Genomic DNA, 25,313 nt, shown 5'->3' on the forward strand with positions numbered 1-25,313 from the left:
GGGAGGGCGGCTTCTGCTTTTTCGGGATATCTGGCTAGACCACACTCACGATGCTCGGGTTCGAGAAATCGTCACCTCAGGTTACAAGATCGATTTCCATTCTTTGCCGGCCAACAGGTTTCTGCGTTCTCGTCTTCCAAAGTCCAAAACGCAAAGCCAGGCCTTATTTCAGGCGATAGCCTCTTTACAGAAAGCAAACGTTATCATTCCAGTGCCCCTGGAACAGTGCGGCAAAGGTTTCTATTCAAACCTTTTTGTCGCTGTCCGCCCTATCTTGAACCTCAAACGGCTAAACAAATTCGTACGGATTTGAACTTTCCGAATGGAATCATTGAGAGCAATACTAGCCGCCATGGAGCCTGGAGAATTGCTAGCTTCCATAGACTTTCAAGATGCTTATTTACACATTCCCATATGTGTCTCTCATAAACGGTTCCTTCGCTTTGCCATAGTATACCGTCATTTCCAATTCAGGGCCTTCCCCTTTGGGCTGGCCACTGCGCCTCGGGTCTTCACAAAGGTCATGGCGGCTGTCATGTCCATTTTACACCCCAGAGGCATCCCGGTCGTTCCCAATTTGGACAACCTTCTTGTCAGAGGGAAATCTCTTCACGTTTGCTCAGAAAGCGTGGAGATTTGCCTAGACACGCTGTCAAGGCTAAGGTGGCTTATCACTATCCTCCTGGGACAAGAATCCAGCTTCCCTGGACCGGTCAGTCCGCCTATCTCGGTCTGCGCTCAGCTCCCTCGTCTGGTGGACTCAAGCCTCATCCCTATCTCAAGGGAAGTCCTTCCGCCCGGTCCACTGGCAGGTTGTCATGACGGATGCCAGCCTGATAGGCTGGGGGGCGGTGTTTCTCCACCACACTGTTCAGGGACGCTTGTCTCCTTCCGAGCGCTCTCTGCACATCAATGTTCTGGAGATCAGAGCCATATTTTTGGCCCTTCAGAAATTTCAACCCTTACTATTAGGCCTCCCTGTTCGGATCCAGTCAGACAAAGCCACGGCCGTGGCTTACCTCAACCGTCAGGGAGGAACTCGCAGCAAGGCAGCGATGAAGGAGGTATCCAGGATTCTTCTTTGGGCAGAGAAGCACATCCCCATTATTTCAGCTGTCCATATCCCAGGGATAGACAACTGGGCCGCAGACTTTCTCAGCAGGCAAGGTCTAGCGGCAGGGGAATGGTCCCTCCACGACCAAGTGTTCCATCAGATCACTCTTCGTTAGGGACTCCCGGATGTGGACCTCATGGCGTCTCGAATGAATGCCAAAATACGTCCCTTCATATCTCGGTCGAGAGACCCGCTAGTTCTGGGCTCCGACGCCCTAGTTTTTCCATGGTCGCAGTTTCGCCTGCCCTACATCTTCCCTCCGTTCCCTCTCATTCCGAGAGTAATCAAGAAAATCAAAGCGAAGGGAATCCCGGTGATCCTCGTGGCCCCGGACTGGCTCAGGAGAGCCTGGTATCCAGAGCGCCTCCAACTTCTCGGCGACACTCCCTGGCGTCTTCCCGACCGCCCGGATCTCCTGTCGCAAGGTCCAATATTCCACCAGAATACAGCACAGCTGCATTTGACGGCGTGGCGCTTGAATCCCTGATTCTAACCAAATCGGGCCTTTCTTCCAGGGTAGTTCATACCATGCTTAATGCTCGGAAGCCTTCCTCTGCCAGCATTTATCACAGGACCTGGAAGACTTATCTGTCCTGGTGTGACCGTCATAATCGGTCGCTCCTGACCTTTTCAATCCCTAATGTTCTTGCTTTTCTGCAAGACTGTCTGGACTCGGGTCTTGCTCTCAGTACCCTTAAAGGACACTTTTTTTCCAGAAGCGGCTGGCTTCTCGCCCTCAGGGTCCGTACCTTTCTGCAAGGGGTAGCGTATTTGGTTCCTCCTTATCGCCACCCCTTATATCCCTGGGATCTGAATCTGGTTCTGGGAGTCCTTCAACTGCCTCCTTTCGAACCTCTGAGAGAAATCTCTCTTCAACGACTGTCTTGGAATGTTGCCTTTTTAGTAGCTATTACCTCTATCAGGTGAGTGTCCGAACTGGCAGCTTTTTCCTGTCGCTCGCCTTACCTGATATTCCATCATGATAAGGTGGTCCTTCGGCCTTCCCCCGCCTTCCTTCCGAAGGTCGTATCCTCTTTCCACCTGAACGAGGACATTGTGTTGCCGTCATTCTGCCCGGCCCACTCCTTTGAGAAAGCCCTTCACACTCTCGATCTTGTCAGGGCTCTGCGGATCTACATCTCTAGAACAGCGCCGTTGCGCAAGTCCGATGCCCTTTTCGTCCTCCCAGTAGGACACAAAAAGGGCAACCCGGCGTCTATATCCACGATTTCTCGATGGATCTGGACTGCCATCTGTGAGGCTTACAAAACACGAGGTGTCGTTCCCCCTCAATCTGTGCGGGCCCACTCTACACGAGCAGTGGGTGCCTCCTGGGCTATCCGCCATCAGGCTTCATCGGCCCAACTTTGCAAGGCCGCTACCTGGTCCAGTGTGCACACGTTCACAAAATTCTACAGAGTGCATACGCATGCCTCCGTGGATGCTGCTCTTGGAAGACAAGTCCTTCAGGCAGCAGTGGCCCATTTATAAGTGACCACTGCTCGGTTCTTGACAGTGTTTTGCTATGAGTTCACTGCAGTTGCAGTTGTTGGTCAGCTCTTAGTCTGACGTTATACACTGTTAATAGTTCAGTTCCCACCCAGGGACTGCTTTGGGACGTCCCAATGTCTGTGTCCCCCAATGAAAAGGCGAGAAAGGAAAGGACATTTTTGTGTACTCACCGTAAAATGTCTTTCTTGGAGCCTTCATTGGGGGACACATCTCCCGCCCTTGTGGTTTTGGTTATCCTTTTCCTACTGCTTTTACACCAAACTGAGCTAGTTCCCGCCTAGTTGGGGTTATATGCTGTGGGAGGAGGAGCTAACACTTTTTTAAACCTAGTGTCACGCCTCCCCTGGAGACATCATATAACCCACTGTCTGTGTCCCCCAATGAAAGTCTCCAAGAAAGACATTTTACGGTGAGTACACAAAAATGTCCTTTTTTATGGCGAACATGCCCATATAGATGGCTTAAGATGGGTGATCCTAGTGACAATCCCTTTTAAGTGACCCATATAGCTCATACCTGTTGCCTGATTGGCTGGCAGCATGTATCAGACTGCATGATCTCAGCCAGGTATGTTTGACTCATATGCAGCGGCCTTTCAGAGAAAAACCTAGTTTAATAGCCGCTGGGGACCAAGCTGCTTGTAAGACTAGTCAAGGCGGTTCCCGCCCGCTGCTCTGGATTAGTGGGTCTCTTCCTGCATGGGGAGAAGCCGCTGGCTTTTACATTATATTTTTTACTGAATTACTGCATATCATTACTCCTCGTAATAATCATTCTAACGTTCTCACCACTAGGAGTCTTCCTTCTAACTTGCTATTCATTGCTTGTTTTCAGTTATCCGTTTCTTGCAGTCAAGACACTATGAGCAAGGGAGAGCTGAACGTTTGGCGATAATCCTGCAAAAAGTTTAAGGATTTCTAATTTACCCTGCTTTTATATTTGCATTGCTTGTAATTTTGACCTAGCTTCATATTTGTACGAAAACCCATTTAAGGCCCTATGTGCACGCTGAGTTTTTTATGCAGATTTGATTTGGTGCAGTTTGTGGCCCAATTCTGCATGTCTATCCTTATCCCAGCAAAGTAAATGACAATTCTGAAGTGTTGTGCGCACTGCGCACGTTGCTGCTTTTCTCCTTGCAGTTTTGGGTGCAGAAAAAAAATCTATAGCATGTCAGTTGTTGGTGTTTTTTTGGGGGTTTTTTTGCCTGCGTATTTACGCCTTTCCAGCCATTGATTTCAGAAAAAAACGCATGGCACAAAAAAGCGTCAAAAGCGCATGCGTTTTTAGGTGTGTTTTCCTGCAACAAGATGTGTTTTCGGTGCGGAAAATTTCTGTGCTTAATCCGCAGCATATGGACATACATTAAGAAAGAGGGAGAAACGCACATAATCAGATTTGATTGCCAGTTAGTAGCCCCCCGTTTTCCTTTTCTATAATAGTTCAGCCACTTTTACCTAATTCAAGTCCTGGGTCAGTGCTATAGGTAAAATCTGTGGCCAACATTGCTTCAAAAAAGGAACATTTTGTGACAGAGCTGCTATGATTTGTGTGACCTTGGCCTAATTTACCCTCGGTTATATGTACACAAACTGAATAGCTCTAAGGCTATGTGCGCACTAGAAAAGTGATTTTTCTCAAGAAAATTTCTTGAGAAACTTCTGGGAGTTGAAGATTACCGCACCTGCGGTAAAAAAACGCACCAAAACTGCTGGAACATCGCATGCGTTTTTCCTGCAGTTTTTCCGCAGGTTGGTCCCTGCGTTTTTTTTTTTTATGCTGTAACTACTGCAATAAATAATATAGATAATAGATAATCGATAGACAGATAATGGATAGAGGGAAAGATGAATAGATAGAGAGATAGATGAGAAAGACATATATAATATCCTACCTCCCTGCATTTTCTAAGCTGGCACCCTTTAGTGACTTTCATGTGGCACTAAGGCTAGGTGTCCACGTTGCTTTTTACCTGTTTTTTTTTTTTTGCTGATTTTTCAATTGTAGCGTTTAATGCCAAAATGGTTGTGTTCTGCTTTTCAAGCATAGTCTATGGGAATTTGGGTTTCTTGTGCACACCATGCTGCTCAAAATGCTGCCTTTTTGTGGCAGAAATTTGGGCAAAAGCTCTGCAGTTAAAAACGCAAATGGCAAAAACAATTGACATGTTGCTTCTTTAAAAAGCAGAGTTTTTGCCCAAATTTCTGCCACAGAAAGGCAGCATTTTGAACTGCATAGTGCGCACAAGAAACCTAAATTCCCATAGACTAGGCTTGAAAAGCAGAATACATCCATTTTGGCATTAAATGCTGCAGTTGAGAAAGCAGCAAAAAAGCAGGTAAAAAGCAAAGTGCGGACATAGCCTAAAGGGTGCCTAGCCTTGTATTTAGCCATAAAATAAATAATTAAAAAAAAAATGATGTGAAGTCCCCCCATCTTTTGTAGCCAGCTAGTGTAAAGCAGACGGCTGCAGCCTGCAAACCACAGCTGGCAGCTTTACCTTGGCTGGTAATCCAAAACAGAGGGCACCCCACACTGTTATTTTACATTAAATAAATAATTTAAAACCAAAAACGTGGGGTCCCCCCCAAATTGGATCACCAGCCAAGGTAAAGCGGACAGCTGTGGTCTGGTATTCTCAGACTAGGGAGGTCCACTGTTATTGGACACTCCCCAGCCTAAAAATAGCAGGCGGCAGCCGCCCCAGAAGTGGCGCATCCATTAGACGTGTCAATCCTGGTGCTTATCCCCAACTCATCCAGTTGCCCTGGTGCATTGGCAAACGAGGTAATATATGGGGTTGATGCCAAATGTGTAATGTCACCTGGCATCAAGCCCTGAGGTTCGTGATGTCACGCGTCTATCAGATTCCCGACATCACCAACCCAGTCAGTAAGAAATAAAAAATAGACAACCAAAAAAGTTTTATTTGAAAAAACGGACCGCTCGCGAGACAGGCATAGACAGCAGTGACCGCGGTGACATCAGGAGGCAGGAGATCATCACAGCAGGTAATGATCTCATCTCACCACCTGAAAGCAGCGCTCGGCATCCCCGCGGCTGCATGCACTGCTGTGCGTCAGTGTCTGCCTGCGCTGCAGGGTGAGAAGCTGCTTATACTGCGGGCAGACACTGACACACAGCAGTGCAGGCGGGGCTGGAGCGGGACACAGACTGCACGGGCACCTGGAGGTCACACGGAAGCGCTTCTGTGCGGCGTCCAGGGAGTGTGACGTCTGTGTTTACTGTGCTCCGCTTCCCCTTGTGTCATAATGACATCACTTTCTGCAAAACCGCAGGCAGCGATGAGCATTACCGCAGGTAAATCGCGGCTATTCCGAGGGTAAACCGCACATCATTTGCTACCTGCGGTATACCCCCGGTATTTCGCGATTACATTACAGTGAATGGAGTGAAATACCGGGGGTATACGGCAGGTACCTGCGGAAAAGAAGTGACATGCACATTTTCTCAAGAAACTTTCTCAAGAAAATCTTCAAAGAATTTTCTTGAGAAAAAAACGCAGTGTGCACACAGCTATTTTTTTTTCCATAGGTTTTCTGGGAAATGTCTGCAGAAAGATTTCAAACATTTCTCAAGAAATTTCTGCAGCAAATCCGCGGGTAAAAACGCCTAGTGCGCACAGGGCCTAATTGTGCTTTTTTTCATGCGGTCCACACAACAGGACTTATTTGACTCCTGAAATGATTTTTCATTCACATTGATCTATCAGTTGGGATCTACAGGAGAGCCCAGAATGATTCAGTTCCTGTAAAATTTTTATTCCAGGATTGCTTAATCTGGCCAGCAAAGGTATGGATCCTTTTTAAGGGATTGTGGCTTAAAGGGGTGGTTCACCCATATTTTTTTATTTTTTAGATCAATATTTTGTTGAGAAACAAGGTTTCTCTCAAATATCCGGTGATGTCACGTCAAGTTCCTGTTGACCTGACATCACCGCGGCCGGCCCCAGTCTTCCTGACTCACTGGGCTGTGGGCGGTGTTTCACCGCTTGTCACAGCTCAGCGTGTCTCCTGCTTGCAGCGCTCTGTTGTGAGGGAGGAGGGAGCTGATTGGCTGTGACGAGCGGTGAAACACTGCTCACAGCCCATCATGCACAGACTCTGCGGTCGGCCGCGGTGTTGTCAGATTAACAGGAAGTTGACGTGACATCACCAGATCCACGAGGTCACGCAGCCCAGGGGTCTGGCATAGGGAACAGCGGTCCGCAATAGCACATCTCACTGGCACTATTGCCAACGTAAGGTATTTGAGAGAAACATTGTTTCTCAACATATCGATCTAGACAATAAAAAATATGGGTGCACCACCCCTTTAATCTGGTCAGTAAAGGTATGGATCTTTTAAAGGGATTGTCCCCCTCCCCCTAACCGGATTTAAACTACATATTCACTTCTATAGAGGACTTGGCCTTTATAAAAAAAAAAAAAAAATCTTGCCAGAAATGCAGATATTACTTTTGTAGATTTTAATTTTTCAGAATAATCTTCTTTCATGTGCAGATGAGATCTCCTCGGTGCTCCCTGGCATGGCCAAGATGATCAGTGTGCCATTCCACCTCCTCAATCAGTGTTCTGCGTGCCACCTTCGAGCACTTCATTGACAGCACTCGGTGCTACATGTGTAAAAGTCCAGTCTACCAAAATTTAACATCATTTTAACTCGAATGAGAATAAGAAATCAAAATGCCAGTATTGTGTTTTTTAATTTTTTTTTTCTTTTTTCAGCCTCTGTAAGGCTATGTGCGCACTTACCGGATTTTTCGCGGATTTTGCCGTGGATTTGCTGCATGTTTCGCTGCAGAAAATGTTCATAACATCTCTGCAGTGAATCACCAGCAAATCCTATGGAGAAAAAAAATCCTGTGCGCACTGGGCGGAATTTGACAGCTGCGTGTTTTGCTGCGGGAATCCCGCAGCAAAAACAAGTGCATGTCACTTCTTTTCCGCACAGCGCTGCGGGATTTCTCTCCATTGACTCAATGTTAATCAAGAAATCCCGCAGGGAATAACGCAGGCAGCAAATTCTGTGCGGTTCACTGCGTTTTCCTGCGTTATTCCCTGCGGTATTTTGCGGTTTACCTCCGGTAATGTGCATCACTTGCTTGCGGTTTTGCAGGGAAGTGATGTCATTACAGGAAGAGGAAGCGGAGCAGAGAGTAAACACACACACATCACAGACACATAGACATCACAGACACATAGAACACATAGACACAGACACATAGAACACACATAGAAAGAAAACGGAAATATAGGAAAAAAAGAACGTGGGCTCCGCTCCATATTTACCTTCCAGCCGAGGTAAGCACACAGCGGCGGCCCGGTATCCTCAGGCTGGGGAGGGAGAGGGGCAGGGGTAATGTCCCCCGCCTCACTCCCCCTCCCACAGCCGAGAATATCAGCCGCAGCTGCCCCGGCACTGTCGCATGCAATATGCGACAATACCGGCGTGTCCTCGGCTCTTCTTGCCACCGTGTAGCAGTGGTGGCAAGGTAATACAAGGGGTTAATGATGGTGGGGGACCACCGCCATTAACTCCAGGCTTGATCATGGCAGCGTCTATGTGACAGCTGACATGATCAACCCGTAAGTAAAGTGAAAAAAAACACACAGAAAAATCCTTTATTTTAAATAAAACAAACAAGCCTCGTTCACCATTTTATTAACCCCTCCCGCACCAAAGCTCCGGCATAATCCAGGTCCGACGTCCAGCGCTGCTTCCATCCAGCCGCGACTGTCACAGACACAGGCTGAATGCAGCAGACAGCAGAGGTAATTACCGGTCATTTCCCACGGCCGGTAATGTGAACTCACTGCCGACCGTGGGAAATGCAGCGATCTGTCATCTATCTATCTATCTATCTATCCCTCTCTCTATCTATCCCTCTATCTATTCTTCTGTCTATCTACTCTCAGAATTAAATGACTTTTTTTTTTTTTTTTTTTCTTCAATGTGCTTTATTGCATTGAAAGCAATAAAGCACATCCCAACCCGCACGTGGCAAAACCGCGGCAATACCGCGAACAATATCGCGGTAAAACCGCAGCAAACCGCGGCAAACCGCATGCGGTTTTCGGGTGCGGTTTCCCGCTGTTTTTTACCGCGGGTGCGGTAATCTTTGAGGGCATGCGGAATTTTCTCAAGAAAATTCCACTTCCCAGTGCGCACAGAGCCTATCACCTGAGAAAAAATGCAATAAGATGTGACCTCTCTACTAGTGATGGGTGGACCCGGACTGTAAAAAGTCTGGATCTACACGGTTTGAAAAGTACCCGCGTGCCGGGCCGGGAGTTTTCCCAGGGAACTCCGGGTAATGATCCGGATACGGCAACTCGAGAAATTAAAAAAAAAAAAAAAAAAAAGAGAGAGAGAAAATAAGAATTAAGCAAGTGCGTTATACTTGCCAAGTCACTGGCACGGATGTAACTGCTTCCGGGCAGCTCATTTTACTTCTGGAGCCGCTCATTATTGCTCATCTATATTCACTGCTTCTCCCGCCCCTGACGGTCCTGGTGTCTGTGATTGGTTGCAGGCAGACGTGCCCCCAGCCTGTGTGACAGCGTGTCCGGCTGCTTGTATTCACAGACCCAGTTTACAGATCCCTATCGTGGTGTAAAACTATATCAAGAAAAAATAAATTGTCGTAGGGTCCCCCCATATTATGATAGCCACAATGCTACATCTGAAGGCACAGCATACGGCCATGGAACCTGACCACCCACTGTGAGCTACGCCAATTTTTTAATTTAGTTTTACACCACGATAGGGACCCGCAGACTGGGTCTATGACTGCAATCTGACACTGTCACACAGGCTGGGGGTGCGTCTGACTGCAACCAATTACAGATGCGGGGACTGAACGTGGGCGGCGGAAGTAGTGAATATGATGAGCAATAGTGAGTGGCTGCGGAAGCTATTACAGCCGCGCCGGAGACTTGGTAAGTATAGTACGCTTGCTCCAATCCCCCTATCCCTTCTTTAAGCTTTGGATTCTGGTCCCTATAGACTTATTTGGGGATTGGCGTCTGGGCAGATATCTAGAATCAAATCCGGGCTGGAACTGTTTGTTTCTTTTTTTTTTTTTATTATTACATGGCCCCATCAAGAGAAGTTTGAATACATTATGGTACTTTATTGGGAAAACAACAACACAAATGAAATGTGTTTTTAATTTGAATTTCCGACGCATTCTGATTTCACCCCTTTATGACATGTATGCACTATGTATGTCATGTGCCAGCTCCCTGAAATTGATGCGGGCTGTGTTATTCAACCATCATCTGTCTCTAACAGCCGCCACTCTGCCCCTGGCTGTTAACCTGTTAAATATTGTTGTCAGTTCTGACTGGCATTTACAGTGTGCCGGCAGGAAGGGCGCACTGTTCTAACTTCTCTCGGCGATTGATAAACGGCATAGTGAAAAAAAAAGCTCAAACACCAGAATTGCGGGGGGTTTTTTGGCGGCTGTAAACAGCACAAATTTAATAACCTAACATGCCTTTTAAAACATCCTATCCTATATACCCCAAAATGAGATCAATAGAAACATTAGCTCAGGACACTAAAAAACAAGGCCTCACACTACTGTATATCCCACAGATTGAAACCGCTACGGCTCTTGGAATCTGGCGACACAAGCGCAATTTTTTTTCTTACACATTTCTATATTTTCTTTTCATTACTTAAATAAAACAAAAACAATGCATGTTTGGTATCACCGTAATCGTACTGGCCTGGAGAGTCACATTACCTGGGCAGCTTTACTGTAAAATGAATCCTGTGAATAAAATAAAGACACATTGCGGAATTGCGCTGTTTTTGCTATTTCACCACAGTTGGAATTTTTTTCTCCGTACTTCCAGTACATCACACCATAAAATGGTCACTGTGATTCAAAAGTACAAATCATATCACAAAAAAAAAAAACCCCGAAAACAAACCTCAGTTATGTTGGTGTGAAAGTAAAAAAGTTATTGCTCATGGAATAAGGGGAGGAAAAATTGAACGCGCAAAAACAACAAAAATCACTTGGTCCTTAATGTGTTAAATAGTAAAAACAAAAAACAAATCCAAAACTAAGCATGTTTAGTGTAATCACGAGGACACCAACCTGGAGAATCCTCTTACCAGGTCATTTTTACCTTAAGCGTGCTTTACCCGCTACGATATATCTAATGAGATGTCGGCGGGGTCACGTCGTAAGTGACGCACATCCGGCATCATTAGTGATATCGTAGCGTGTGACCGCTATGAACGAGCAGAAATACTCACCTTCTCGTTCATCGCTGACACGTCGCTCATTTTCTAAAAATTGCACGTCCTGTTCATCGTACCCGGGGCAGCACATGTCGCTCCGTGTGACACCCCAGGAACGATGAACTGCAGCTTACCTGCGTCCCGCCAGCAATGCGGAAGGAAGGAGGTGGGCGGGATGTTTACGTCCCACTCATCTCCGCCCCTCTGCTTCTATTGGCCGGCTGCTGTGTGACGTCGAACGTTCCTCCCCCTTCAGGAAGTGGATGTTCGCCGCCCACAGCGAGGTCGTTTGGAAGGTAAGTACGTGTGATGGGGGTTACAACATTGTGTTACACGGGCAACAAATTGCCCATGCCGCAAAAACGATGGGGGCGGGTGCGATCGCACGAGAAATTGCAACGTGTAAAGCAGGCTTAAATGAACGCTGTGAAAAGATAACCTAAAAGACAATTGCAGAAAAAACTAAAACACAATTGTGGAATTGTGCTTTCTTTTACAATTTCATAGCCCCTGGATTATTTTTTTTTTTTTTTTGCTTTTCAGTATATAGCATGATAAATTGGACGGTGTCATTCAAAGGTACAACTGATCCCATAAAAAAAGTATTAGGCCGGTTTCACACATCCGGCTTTTTGCCGTTTTGCCGGATCCGGCGCTCTCCCGTACAGTTAATACAGTACAATGACAGAGCAACAAGCGCCGGTCACATGCTGTCATGTGACCGGCGCATGTGACCCGGAAGTTACAGCGCTGTCATTGTACTGTATTATCTGTACGGGAGAGCGCCGGATCCGGTAAAACGGCAAAAAGCCGGATGTGTGAAACCGGCCTTATACAGTCCTGGAAAAATGGGCGTAAAAAATGAAGGTACAAAAATAGAAAATTGCAGTATCGGGAAGGAGTTAAGAGGGCATAACGGTGCACAGTTTAGGCCAAAGGTACGCAGGAGAGCCTGCATCGGCAATGAAAGCCTTTTCTAAAAAACTGAAGCTTGCAGGTATGAATTTTATAGGGGGTAAAGTCCTCTATAGGTGTATGTTATTTAGAAGGAACTTGTCACCTCCAGATTGCTTACCTGCCAATAATATATTAAATATTTATTTTTAGAGCACCATTTATTTCATGGTGTTGCACTTGTGAAAATTGCTTACATGCAAATACAAATTACAATGAACAGACTAACATTGACATGGTGCAGAGGGGAGAGGACTCTGCCTGGGCTTACAATATACAGGGTAATTGGGGAAGGTGACAGTTGGTTGGGGGTTTCAGCAGCTCCGGTGGTGGTGAAGTGGCAGTGGGGTCATTGGAAGCTTTCTTGAATAGTTGAGTAGAAGCGTCGTCTGAAGTTTTCAAATATAGGAGAATATAAGATATGTTAGGATTTGGAATTCCAGAGGGTGGGGAATACTCCAGAGAAGTCTTGTAGGTGATTGGGTGAGGAACATCTTACAGTGGAGAAAGCCTTGTGAGGACCGAAGGGAGAGTAGATGTGAGAAGATATTGGGAGCTCAGTTCAGAGATATATGGAGGAGATGGCTTTGTAGGTCAATCTTCGTAGTTTAAACTTGTATCCATTAGGGAATTTGATGCCAATGAAGAGATTGTGAAGAGGTGGAGGAGTAGCAAGGTGAGAAGTGGATTAATCGGGCAGCATAGTTAAGAATGGGCTGGCTGCAGACGTTCGACAGTGTTAAGCTGGTGTCACACATAACGACGACAACGACGTCGCTGCTACGTCACCATTTTCTGTGACGTTGCAGCGACGTCCCGTCGCTGTCGCTGTGTGTGACATCCAGCAACGACCTGGCCCCTGCTGTGAGGTCGCTGGTCGTTGCTGAATGTCCAGCTTCATTTTTTGGTCGTCACTCTCCCGCTGTGACACACACATCGCTGTGTGTGACAGCGAGAGAGCGACGAAATGAAGCGATCAGGAGCCGGCACTGGCAGCTGCGGTAAGCTGTAACCAGCGTAAACATCGGGTAACCAAGGGAAGACCTTTCCCTAGTTACCCGATGTTTACGCTGGTTACCAGCCTCCGCTCTTGCTGCCAGCGCCGGCTCCTGCACTGTGACATGTGGCTGCAGTACGCATCGGGTAATTAACCCGATGTATACTGTAGCAAGGAGAGCAAGGAGCCAGCGCTAAGCAGTGCGCGCGGCTCCCTGCTCTCTGCACTGTGACATGTAGCTGCAGCACACATCGGGTTAATTAACCCGATGTGTGCTGCAGGAGAGCAAGGAGCCAGCGCTAAGCGCGGCTCCCTGCTCTCTGAACATGTAGCACAGCGACCTTATGATCGCTGCTTCTGCTGTGTTTGACAGCTAAGCAGCGATCATAACAGCGACTTACAAGGTCGCTGTTACGTCACCGAAAATGGTGACGTAACAGCGACGTCGTTGTCGCTGTCGTTTAGTGTGACACCAGCTTTAGTTGGGAGGCAACAGAGGGGGATATTGCAGTAGTTGAAGCGGGAAATGATGAGGCCATACACTATAACATTTTAGTAGATTGAGGATTGTGGAATGGACTAATTTTGGACATATTTTTAAGTTGGTGGTGGTAAGAGCTTGGGTCTGTGGTTTGAAGGACAGGGCAGAATTGAGGGTACCGAGGTAGAGGACTTACTTTGGAAAGTGTGATGTTGCTTATATTAATAGGTATATCTGGTAAGGGAGTTGAGCGATATGGAGGAAAGATGATGAGTTTGGTTTTGCCATATTAAGTCTTAGGAAGTGTGATGAGGAGGAGGATATGGCTGAGGAATCATGATGAGGAGGAGGATATGACAGGTAGACACTCTGGGATTCTAGACCGTAGAGAAGGGACATCTGGGCCAAAGTGACGGGTGCTCACGAACACAGGTGATAATTTTGAATAATATTTGAGAGGTAAAGGCTTTTTGTCTACATAGAAAACATTTTCGATCTTTGAGCAACTCATGAAAAATAGGAGCTAAAACAAAAGTTACATTGATATTTTTATTCAGTATATACACAGCAATAGGGTTAATGTGTCTTATGTCTACATTTATCAATGATAAATCTCATTTGCCAAGTGTCTGCTCATTCTGACATCTTATCCAGATCTTTCTGACTTTATTGTACTGTCAAGGTCCGTTTTTAATATCCTCCTGCACTTTGTGGTGAGCCCTCTGTATTTGCTCTCTTGAATTGTTCTCTTTAGGCTATGCGCGCACACTGAGCTTTTGGTTGAAATTTTCTGAAAAACGCACCAAAAAATGTATGCGGCTTTTTGTGCCATGCAGTTTTTTTTTTTTTTTTTTTAAGTGAAATTATTGGCTGCCAGGTCTAAAAACGAAAGAAATTGCACCAATAATTGACATGCTGATTTTTTTTTTTTTTTTTTTCTTCTGCATCCAAAACTGAAAGGAAAAAAGAAGCAATGTGCGCACCACACTTAAGAATTCTCATTGACTTTGCTGGCACAAGGATAGACATGCAGATTTGGCCAACATACTGCATCCATAACTGCACCATAAAAAGCAGCAGTGTTCTACACTTGGGTTGATGTTGTGAAGGGGTTTTTCTTCACCAAAGAAAAGATTCTGTGATCATACACCACTGTTTTCCAGGCCTTCTTGATACCTAAGCTCACTAGTCCGCTTTTTTTTTTTTCTTTCAGAATGTGCCAAACTGTTTATTTGGCCACTACAAATATTTCACCTATCTCTCTGCTGGATTTCTACTTTTCTCAGCCTAATAATGGTCTGTTTCTCTTAAATTGAGTGCTCCTTTGACCGCATGTTGTAGGTTCATGGTAACCGCTTCCAAATGCAAATACCACACCTGGCATCAGCTTCAGACCTTTTTCCTGTTTAATTGATATTGTATTGACAAGGGAATATCACATGCAGCCAATTAAAGAGCTTTTGCAATAATTATCCAATTATTTTGGTCCCTTGAATAAGAGGCAGCTACATAGAGCATCACTTCCTAACTCCAATTAGGATGTGAATGCCCTCAAATTAAAGCTTAGTCTGCACTTTAAGCCCATATTGATATAACTGTATGTTGTCACTGCACTTTACTGTACCTGAATGAATGAGGTGTGCCCAGCTGTACAGTATATTGCCGGATGATGAGAGGCTGCCCGTATACAACTCTGCATGGAATCCGTCCTTGCAGCCGATCACACTGGAGCCTTCAGTGATCTTTATACCTGTACTCCTGAATATTACATAGTATGATTTATATATAAACCTTTTTTTTGCCTTTTTCAGGTAGCTCACATTTATCTTCGCAACCATTGCTGTAGTCAATTGGGAATCATCAATTTTCTCTGGTGAGTTGATAAATCTAAAATATTATTTTAATGTTGTATGTTGCCATGTTCTTAGGTGTTTTTGCTTCTTTTCCCCCTTACTGAAATGAGTGGAAGCCCCTAATATTAATGTAATAATTTATACCTCTTGTATATCTCGTTGCTCTTCATGTCAGTCCATGTCCCCAATGGGGCTCATAGTGTAATTTTCCAGAGATTGATAAGTGCTCTTTAAAGAGTCGTTCCCATCTCTATCGTCCATGGCTGATCTGGATGACTACTTTCTAGTTAATGGCCCCGGAGGTGGGATGTGAATGCAGCTGAGCACAACCGTGCTGCTAATAAGTAATAATGGGCATTCTGGATAAAGTGTAGCCAGCAAGCTACTTGTTGGTGTAATTAAGGGTTTTAATATATTTTTCTGCAATTGCTTATGTCTTCAAGCTGAATTATATTCAGATGTAATTGTGCTAGTTGTCCTTGGCCCTTCCTGACATGGCCAATTTTTGTTTTTGCTGTTTTTTTCTCTTTCCCTTTATCCAAGAGTCATAATAACTTGTTGGGCTTTTTTTGTGTTTTTTTTTTTTGTTTTTTCTGTCCACATGACTTGTTTTTTTTGCAGGATGAGTTGTACTTTTGAATGACACCATTTATTTTACCATGTAGTGTACTGGGAAAAAAAATTCCAAATCCCGTGAAATTGTGCAAAAAAATATCCAATGCTTAATTTTTTTGTGAATTGCTTTTACTTTGCACATCATGTGGTAAAAAATGACCAAACAGTATTGTCCTCATCAGTATGATCATGGTGATGCCAAATGTATCCAGTTTTTTTTTAAAATTATTATTGGTCATGGGAAAAAAAAGCGTCGACTTAACAAAAAAAAAGTGATTGTCTCCCTTTCCCAAGACCCTTACATGAAGAAGTTGTCAGACATAAACTCCAACATTAAGCTAATCTGTGCTGTATTGTCTTATAAAACATCCCTACATTATTATTTTTTGTTTCTGACTTTTGTTACTCTTGAATTATCCCTTTATTCTCTGCACACACTTTGTTTACCTGCAGCTCAACCAAACATGACCTCTTCCTATGCCGAACTTCACAGTCAGAGTTGGCACCGCCCGGCCTCACTGTCCAGCCTCGCCCTCTGCAAGCTCATTGGCTTTCAGTATTCTGCCCAATATATAAGAATAAGGCTGCACATCAAACTTAGATAATGGTATAATGCCTCAAGCATATGGAAAAATGTTGGAATATACAATGAAAAATGCTACTTGCTAATTTGAACATGTGAATAATGAATTGCATACCTGCTATGAATATTAGGAAAAAGGAGATATTTAGCAATCGCATTGATCAATGTAACTGAGCCCCAAAACCTCGTCAAGGTACATCTCTATATTGGGGTCCCTAGCTCTGTGACCCTAACTGTGTGTCATCTCATTGCAATTAAAAACTGCTATGGGTGGAGAGGGGTAACTAAGGACTTTCTTATATAGGAGATGGAAAAAACATGGCCGAAAGGGGCGGAGCTGTGTTCACATTCAGAAAAAAAACTACATATAACTGAATAGGATAACTGAAGTGAGCACTAATATATATATATATGAGTGCAAGCCAAAAATACATACTATATATAAGAATAAGGCTGCACATCAAACTTAGATAATGGTATAATGCCTCAAGCATTATACCATTATCTAAGTTTGATGTGCAGCCTTATTCTTATATATAGTATGTATTTTTGGCTTGCACTCATATATATATATATTAGTGCTCACTTCAGTTATCCTATTCAGTTATAAGTATTCTGCCCAACACTGACCTCTAGGAGAGGACAATATGGGCAGATATAGTGTAATAATGTGCTCATCCTATAGTAATGCCCCCATCCTGTTATAATGTGCCCCATCCTTGTGCCCATCTTGTAATAATGCCCCCATCCTGCTCACCCTGTAGTAATGTCCCCTTTACTTGGGGTCCTCTTTTTGTAGTAACGCTCTATCCTGTAGTAGTGTCCCATATTGTGCCATTTTTCACATACACACACAAAAAAAAAAAACACAGACAAATCATTCTCATCTATCCTGCGTTCCCTCGGTGTCCTGCTACTTGTGACAGTAGCCCCCCTTGAACACTGCCTGTGCAGGGGGCCGCCTCTGACAGATGACACGGCCTGCTTGCAGTCCCCTTGATGAACACTGCCGGTGCAGGGGCCACCGCTGATAGCGCTTTATATCAGAGGACAGATTCCCGGGCGTTGTGCAGGGACAAGCTCTCTGTACAACTTCTCTAGTGATCAGCTGCTGGCCTCTGATTGGTCGGCGGCTGATCATTGCAGTAGCTGTCTAGAAAGTGTTCATCTGCACAGCGCTTGGGAATCTGTCCTCCTCCTATAACTCTGACTGTACCGGCCCCTAGCACAGGTAGGGATCATCAAGGGGCCACAGGCCTCTGCGCAGCAAGAAGCATCAGGGGCCACCTGCGGGCAGAGTCTGAGACCACTGCACTACAGAATGTGCAGGAGGGTGCAGGGGAAGGGAGGTGGGGACTCTGACACACAGTACCCGCCCAGCAGGGCGGCAACATGTCGTCGGCTGTGATGCCCATCAACAAGGTCCTGCCCCTGTCGACGTGACGTCACGGAAGCAGCAAAATCACGGCAGGAGCTGTCACATTTCTCTGAGCCGGGGTAGAGGGGCTGACAGCAGGGCAGGTAGGTAGTCGCTATCTACTTACCTGCCCATTTGTAGCCCAATAGTGAAATGACAAACAGGCAAAATAAGCCGGATAACCGCTTTAGGCTACTTTCACACATCAGTTTTCTGCATTCAGGCACAATCCTTTTTTTTTTTTCCTGATCCAACGGATCCAGCAAAAAATATAAAAACCGGATCCGTTTTTTAACGGATCCGTTATGCCGGATGCGTAGAAAACCGGATCCGGTGGATCCGTTTTGCATCCGTTTTGTCCGTTTTTTTTTGTTTTTTTTTTGCTGGATCTGTTTTTTCAAAACATTGGACCATGCTCAGTTTACGAAAACGGATCCGGCAGCCGCATCCGTTTTTTGCCGCATTACGCCGGATCCGGCGTCCATAGGCTTCCATTGTAAAACACGCCGTATCGCGCCGGCGCGATGCGGTTTTTTTTGCCGGACAAAAAAGTTACAAGATACGTTGCCTCCGGCCGCCGCTTTAATTAATTTTGCCGCATCTTGAAAAAAAACGGATGCAACGCAAAGCCATCAGGCACAATCCAGGAACAATGCAAATCTATGGAGATAAAACGGATGTGGTACCGGATCAGTTTTACCCGTTTTTTTTTCCGGATTGTGCCTGATGGAAAAAACCTGATGTGCCTTAATTATTTAATTTATCAGTCAATAGAATTGTGAGGGGACTCAATTTTCCCAGGGTAAGAGAACATATTGATACCATTTTGGAATAGACATGAATTTGGTACATTTTGTTTTGTTGTTGTAGCATTATTTTATTTTTTTTTCTTTCTTTTTACGCCATTTATATCCTAGGTTAAGTTTTATATTTTAATAGGTTGGTTTATGGAGGCTGCAATGCCATATGTGTGTATATATAGAGAGATAGAAAGAGATGTGAGCGAATGTCATAGACTTCGAGAAAGAACTATGATAAGCCATGGACTTCCATAGCCCCCCATCCCAGATGTGGCCCTCCAGACCCCACCCTGGATGTGCCCCATCCATCCTTCCTACAGTCCCCACCCATCATCCCCACAGTCCGTCAGAAATGTACACTTGCTTTGGCAAAACTAATTTGTATTTGGTTCTGCCAATAAAGCTTATTTGATTTGATAGAGATACATTTTTTTTCTTCATTATTCTTAACAAGGGAAAGTGGGGTGATTGAAACCTAGTTTTCTGTGTTTACTTTGTTTATGGTAGAAGCATAGAATGACGCTTCCATTCCAGCACGCTGCTTTATGCCACTCTTAGGCCCTGTGCGCACTGGAAAAAGGAATTTTCTTAAGAAAATTCCGCAGACACTGAAAGATTACTGCACCCGTGGAAAAAAAACGCAAAAAAACGCAATGAAATCCGCATTTGTTTTATTGCGTTTTGGTGCGTTTTTTTCCCGCGAGTTTGTACATGTGTTTTAATGCATTTAAAGCAATAAAGCACATGAAGAAAAAAAAAAGTAATTTTCCTTCTGATATAGATAAATAGATAATGGATAGATAGGATAGATGGAAGGATAGATAGGATAGATGGAAGGATAGATAGGATAGATAGAAGGATGGCTAGATAGAAGGATGGCTAGATAGAAGGATGGCTAGATAGAAGGATGGCTAGATAGAAGGATGGCTAGATAGAAGGATGGCTAGATAGAAGGATGGCTAGATAATCAATAGAGTCCCTGTGAGGACTCTGCGGTTCTCACGGTCGGTAGTGTGTTCACATTACCGACCGTGAGAAATGACCTGTGGTTACCCCTGCAGTGTCGTTACGAGACTGCATTCAGTAGTTTGTCTGTGTCAGTCGCGGCTGGATGCAAGTGTCGTGGGACCTCGGTGGATTACGCCGGAGCTGCGTGTTGGGAGGAGTTAATAAAGGGGTGAAAGAGGGGGCTTTTTTGTCTTTAAGGCCCGTTTCACACGTCAGTGAAAAAGAGTGACGTTTTTCACTGGCGTGTAAAACACGCACATGTCCCTGCGTGTGCCGAAAATCACGGCACACGTGGGTTGTCTAAGTGCAATCCGGGCTCCGTTCTCCGTGGCCCGTGATTACACTTAGAGATTCACTCACCTGTGCCCGCTCCCGCTGTCCATGGTGCTGATCGCTCCCGCAACGCAGCATCCGGCCGGCGGTGACCCCTGCAGCAGCTGCTTCCGGGTCGGCTGTGTCGCGCATAATGAATATGCGCGACAGTAATCAGCCGGCACAGAAGGAGCAAGCTGCACGGGCTGCAGAGGACATCGCTGGACGCCGGGTGAGTTAAAATGATTTTTATTTTAAAAGTACGTTTTTTTTCTGGCACGTGTTTCACGGACCACACCACTGCATGGTCCGTGGAACATCAGTGATGCCAGAAAAAAATGGACATGTCTCCGTGCAGCAATCACGCACACGCGGGTACGCTGCACGGAGACACGTGCAGTGAAAAATCACTGACGTGTGAGCAGACTCATTCATTATAATGGGTCTGCGTATGTCAGTGATTCTGGTACGTTAAAAAAAAAAGCACAAACGTCCCAGAATCACTGACGTGTGAAAGGGGCCTAAAATAAAGGATTTTTCGGTGTTTGTGTTTGTTCACTTAACTTACGGGTTAATCATGTAAGATGTCTCATAGACGCTGCAATGATTAAGCCAGGACTTAAATGGCAGCGATTTGCTGCCATTTAACTCCTTATTACCTGGATTGACACCGCATCACGGCAATCTGGAAGAGCCAGGGTCACTCCGGGACTGTCGCATAATGGATGCGGGCTGATATTCTCGGCTGCGGGGGGGGGGGGGGGGGGGCATTAACCCTGGCCCTCCCCAGCCTGAGAATACTGGGCCGCCACTGTGTGTTTACCTCGGCTGGATGGTAAAAATACAGCGGAGCCCGCGCTTTTTTTTTTTTTTTTTTTTTTTTTTATATGTCCTACTACATACACCCACAAAAAAACGAAATAACAGGTGATGAAAACATTGTATCTAGCCCAAATGATATTTGTAATATTAGTTTGGGGTGCAGAAAACGAGACCTCACATAGCTCTATATCCTGTAAATTGAAACATGGCTCTCAGAAAATGGTGACACAAGAAAACGTTTTTTTTCTTCTTATGCAAACTTCTGATTTGTCACTACTTCCAGTATATCACAAAAGTGAGTACACTTTATATTATATCTTTTCATGGGACAGCACTGAAGATATGGCCCTGTGATACAAATGTAAAGTAGTCAGTGTATAGCTTGTATAACAGTGTAAATTTGATGTCCTCTAATACAACACTCTGCCATTAATGTCCAAACAGATAGCAACAAAAGTGAGTACACCCCTAAGTAAAAATGGCCAAAGTGTCAATATTTTGTGTGAAACAGAGCTATGGGAAAAAAAAGGCGCAATAGGGTCTTATCCAAATAATTGTTTTGACCTGCAGGGATATCTTACTCACATTGGTTGGGTTGTGGTAACCACAAGACAGAAATCATATTGTAGACGACAGCCGCTGCAGAATACATGGACCAAAAACCCAAATATTGACAAGATGAAGGAAAAAACCATGTTCTCTCTGTGCACTCTTTGCTTTTCTTCTTCACCTCAAACTGAATTCAATTTGTGTTGAAGACGTTTTTTTTTTTTTTAGAAAACTTTGAAACACATCCATAATAAACCGGAATAGACCCTGGCCATGTATCCTGTCTTCTTACGACAGCTACAGCAGCGCGGACAGAACATGGTCTTTTCCTTCATCTTGTCAATATTTTGTGTGGCCGCCATTATTTTCAAGCTCTGCCTTAACTTTCTTGGGCATGGAGTTCACTAGAGCTTCACAGAAGCCATTGGAATCCTTTTCCATCCTCTATGATGACATGAAGGAGCTGTTGGATCTTAGAAACCTTGCGCTCATTTACCTTACATTTGAGGATGCTCCACATATGTTCAATAGGATTTAGGTTTGGAGACCTGCTTGGCCAGTCTAGCACCTTTACCTCCAGATTCTTTGGCAAGGCAGTGGTCATCTTGTTTGCGTTACTTACGTTGGAATATTGCCCTGCAGCCCAGTTTGCGAGAGGAGGGGATCATACTCTGCTTCAATGTCGCAGTACTTTTCGCATTAATGGTTCCCTCAGTGAACTGCAGCTCCCCACAGCCAGCAGCACTCGTTCAGCCCGAAACCATGACACTCCCACCACCATGCTTGACTGTAGGCAAGACACACTTACCTTTGTACTTCTCATGTGCTTGCTGTTACACACTTGACACCATCTGAACCAAATAAGGTTCCAGTAATCCATGCCCTCAATCTGCTTGTCTTCAGCAAACTGTTGGCGGACTTTCTTGTGCGTCATCTTTAGGAGAGACTTCTTCTTTCTTGGACTACAGCCATGTAGACCAATTTGATAGTGTTTTGAGCACTGATTTCCCCCCCCCCCCACAGCCCCCTTTTAACCTCTGCAGCAATGCTGCCTGCACGCGTATGTCTATTTTGAAATATATTAATCACAGCTGCTCCCCATTCACACTGAGTCAGGATACCGAGGAGGGAAAATGGCTAAGGCCTCATCCGCACACTGCATCTTTTACTGTGTTTCTGTGGAAGTTTTGAGGTCACAAAGATGCACCCAGATGTATGCATTTCCTTCCCCCAGCAAAGTCTGAGATTTCTATTTTGCTGTACGCACAGTGTATCTTTTTTTTTTTTTTTGTTGCGTTTTTGAAGATGCAGCATCTCACTACTTTTTGCGTTTTTGCCAGTGTTTTTGAGCCCTTCTAGGCAGTAGATCTCACTTAAAAAGCACATGGGACAAACAAGAGGCAAAACACATGCATTTTTGGGTTAAAAACACTGCATGTTTGTGTATGCACATAACCTAATTGGTCTCAATTTTGTCTTCACGTAGCGGTGTACTCACTTTTGTTGCCATCAGGTTAGACATTAATGGCTGTGTGTGTTATTTAGAGGGCACCAAATTTAGGCTATGTGCACACGTTGCTTTTTTTTCAGCGCGGAAAAAAACGCACCCTCTGGCAGAGGGGAGAATTGTAAACAATGCTTTTTGAGAAAAACTCATCAAACGCATGCGTTTTTCATGCGTTTTTCATGGTGCGTTTTTTTTAAGACTTGTCAGTGTTAATAAAGTTGGTTGAACACAGACCTTTGGAAAAAAAAAACCTGTGATGTCATTTCCTTCTCCACATTCTGTTTGAATAAATGGGAGGGCTTGGAATGGAAGGAGCACCATTTGAATTTTGGAAAAGTTGAAATAAACTTCGCGCACCATGTCACATTAGCAGGGCCCCTTGGGTACCTATACGTCAGAAAACCCCCACAAGTGACCCATTTTGGAATCTGCACCCCTCAAGGATTTTATTCAGGAGTATATTAAGCATTTTGAATCCACAGCTACTTCCCCCAAAATGTTGCTGTAGCAACAATATTCTCACTTTTAGGCCCATTTCACACGTCAGTGAAAAACACTGACGTTTTTCACTGGCGTGTAAAACACGCACATGTCCCTCCGTGTGCCGTGAATCACGGCACACTTGGGTTGTCTAAGTGCAATCCGGGCTCCGTTCTCCGTGGCCCGTGATTGCACTCAGTAATCATCTCACCTGCGCCCGCTCCCGCTCTCCATGGTGCTGATCGGTCCCGCGGTGTAGCATCCGGCTGGTGCTGACCCCCGCAACAGCTGCTTCCGGGTCGGCTGTGTCGCGCATCATGAATATTGAGCCGGCTCAGAAGCAGCAAGCTGCACGGGCTGCAGAGGACATCGCTGGACGCCGGGTGAGTTAAAATGATTTTTATTTTAAAAGCACGTTTTTTTCTGGCACGTGTTTCACGGACCACACCACTGCGTGGTCTGTGGAACATCAGTGATGCCAGAAAAAAATGGACATGTCTCCGTGCGGCAATCACGCGGGTACGCCGCACGGAGACACGTGCAGTGAAAAATCACTGACGTGTGAGCAGACCCATCGATTATAATGGGTCTGCGTATGTCAGTGATTCTGGTACGTTTAAAAAAAAAAGCACAAACATACCAGAATCACTGACGTGTGAAAGAGGCCTAAGGCTATGTGGCAATGATCCAGCGACACGGCATCTAGTACACAGTGTCAGCCTTCCTGCAGCTGCCCATGCCCACGATTTGGGTTCAGGCTGCTGTGGAGCTCTATGCTACCTGCAGAGAACACTCTCGTCTCCGCAGCATAAATTGACATGCTGAGGCTCGGGAAGCCACGCCACCGGTCAGTTAATGCTGCGCAGAAAAGCAGCACAGTGGGCATGGGATCTCCAAAAATCCTAGTGCTTCTACTGCACAACGCAGCGTTATAGACGCAGGGAAAACACTCAGCACCCATAACGCTGCAAACCCTGATTGTGGGCACACAGCCTAAAAAGCGTCAATGGATGAATGGATGTCAAATGTATATAACGTCCCACCCCCGCCTGCATATTCTAAGCTGGCACCTTTAGTACCTTTCATGTGGCACTAAAGGGTGCCTAGCTTAGTATTTATCCAAAAAAAAAACAATGAAAAAAATGGCGTGGGGTCCCCCCTATTTTTGATAGCCAGTCAGGGTAAAGCAGACAGCTGTAGCCTGCAAACCACAGCTGGCAGCTTCATCTTGGCTGGTGATCAATTTGGAGGGCTACCCAGGCTTTTTTTTTTTATTTATAAATAAAGAATTAAAAAAAAAAATAACGTGGGGTCTCCCCAAATTAGATCACCAGCCAAGGTGAAGCTGACAGCTGGGGTCTGGTATTCTCAGGGTGGGAAGAGCCATGGTTATTGGACTCTCCCCAGCCTAAAAATAGCAGGCCACAGCCGCCCCAGAAGTGGCGCATCCATTAGATGCGCCAATCCTGGCGCTTCGCCCCAACTCATCCCGCGCCCTGGTGCGTTGGCAAACGGGGTAATAAATGGGGTTGATACCAGATGTGTAATGTCACCTGGCATCAAGCCCAGCAATTAGTGATGTCACGGCGTCTATCAGATACCAGACATAACTAATTGACAGTAAGCAAAAGCAAAAAAATGACAAAAATTTTTTTATTAGAAAAAACACTCCCCAAATCATTCCCTTGTTCTCCAATTTAATCAAAAAATGTGAAAAAAATGGGTCCGCAGAAATCCATTTGGACGTCCCACGTCGCCTCTGGACCTTCTAGAATATGGGGGCACGTTCAGGGAACGTATCCCCCATTTTCTAGGAGGGCAGACCCTCCATTTGAGGAGAGTGGGTGCCAAAAATCTGCACCCACTCTCCCCGGGTCACAGCTGCAGAGTAGCCAGCACAGCTCACACTGAACACAGTGCTGGCTGTCAGCTGCTCTGCTCATGTGACCGGCCAGCGTGCACTGTGAAGAAGGAGGGGGCTGCGGGGGATCAGCGCTGCGACCGGACAGGTAAGGGGGAATACCGGGGG

At 45.3% G+C, this 25,313-nt stretch overlaps 1 protein-coding gene across 2 annotated transcripts in view; it reads left to right on the top strand.

Moving 5' to 3' along the window:
* The window catches only part of TBL1XR1 (TBL1X/Y related 1), a 289,885-nt gene that overhangs the window by 158,977 nt on the left and 105,595 nt on the right, over nt 1-25,313 (top strand). For both annotated transcript variants that reach the window (XM_075340611.1, XM_075340612.1), the window contains exon 3: nt 15,150-15,211. The gene's annotated coding sequence lies outside the window, so the exon portion shown is untranslated. The remainder of the gene's footprint in view (nt 1-15,149; nt 15,212-25,313) is intronic.

Source organism: Anomaloglossus baeobatrachus, chromosome 3 (assembly GCF_048569485.1).
Source record: "Anomaloglossus baeobatrachus isolate aAnoBae1 chromosome 3, aAnoBae1.hap1, whole genome shotgun sequence".
Classification (NCBI taxonomy): domain Eukaryota; kingdom Metazoa; phylum Chordata; class Amphibia; order Anura; family Aromobatidae; genus Anomaloglossus; species Anomaloglossus baeobatrachus.